The sequence below is a fragment of the Opisthocomus hoazin genome, unplaced genomic scaffold (genome assembly GCF_030867145.1).
Source record: "Opisthocomus hoazin isolate bOpiHoa1 unplaced genomic scaffold, bOpiHoa1.hap1 HAP1_SCAFFOLD_137, whole genome shotgun sequence".
Taxonomy (NCBI): Eukaryota; Metazoa; Chordata; class Aves; order Opisthocomiformes; family Opisthocomidae; genus Opisthocomus; species Opisthocomus hoazin.
Genome location: NW_027448792.1, coordinates 133,715 through 135,000, shown reverse-complemented (window position 1 = coordinate 135,000; position 1,286 = coordinate 133,715).

Below are 1,286 nucleotides of genomic sequence, written 5' to 3'. Positions count from 1 at the left end.
GGCCGGCCTGCCGCCCCCAGCCACCCCCCGCAAGCCCCCCCACCGCCGCCCCGACTGAGACAGCACAGGCAGCCCGCCGCCGGCCCTTCCCACCCCGTGCAGGCACCCCTGCATACGGGCCTCCGGCAGGGCCGGCCTGCCGCCCCCAGCCACCCCCCGCAACCCCCCCCACCGCCGCCCCGGCTGAGAGATCACAGGCAGCCCGCCGCCGGCCCTTCCCACCCCGTGCAGGCACCCCTGCATACGGGCCTCCGGCAGGGCCGGCCTGCCGACCCCAGCCACCCCCCGCAAGCCCCCCCCACCGCCGCCCCGGCTCAGAGAGCACAGGCAGCCCGCCGCAGGCCCACCCACCCCGTGCAGGCACCCCCGCATACGGGCCTCCGGCAGGGCCGGCCTGCCGACCCCAGCCACCCCCCGCAAGCCCCCCCACCGCCGCCCCGGCTGAGAGAGCACAGGCAGCCCGCCGCCGGCCCTTCCCACCCCGTGCAGGCACCCCTGCATACGGGCCTCCGGCAGGGCCGGCCTGCCGCCCCCAGCCACCCGCCACAGGCCCCTCCACCGCCGCCCCGGCTGAGACAGCACAGGCAGCCCGCCGCCGGCCCTTCCCACCCCGTGCAGGCACCCCTGCATACGGGCCTCCGGCAGGGCCGGCCTGCCGCCCCCAGCCACACCCCACAAGCCCCCCCACCGCCGCCCCGGCTGAGACAGCACAGGCAGCCCGCCGCCGGCCCTTCCCACCCCGTGCAGGCACCCCTGCATACGGGCCTCCGGCAGGGCCGGCCTGCCGACCCCAGCCACCCCCCGCAAGCCCCCCCACCGCCGCCCCGGCTGAGAGAGCACAGGCAGCCCGCCGCCGGCCCTTCCCACCCCGTGCAGGCACCCCTGCATACGGGCCTCCGGCAGGGCCGGCCTGCCGCCCCCAGCCACCCGCCACAGGCCCCCCCCACCGCCGCCCCGGCTGAGACAGCACAGGCAGCCCGCCGCCGGCCCTTCCCACCCCGTGCAGGCACCCCTGCATACGGGCCTCCGGCAGGGCCGGCCTGCCGCCCACAGCCACCCCCCGCAACCCCCCCCACCGCCGCCCCGGCTCAGAGAGCACAGGCAGCCCGCCGCAGGCCCACCCACCCCGTGCAGGCACCCCTGCATACGGGCCTCCGGCAGGGCCGGCCTGCCGCCCCCAGCCACCCCCCGCAAGCCCCCCCCACCGCCGCCCCGGCTCAGAGAGCACAGGCAGCCCGCCGCAGGCCCACCCACCCCGTGCAGGCACCCCTGCATACGGGCCTCCG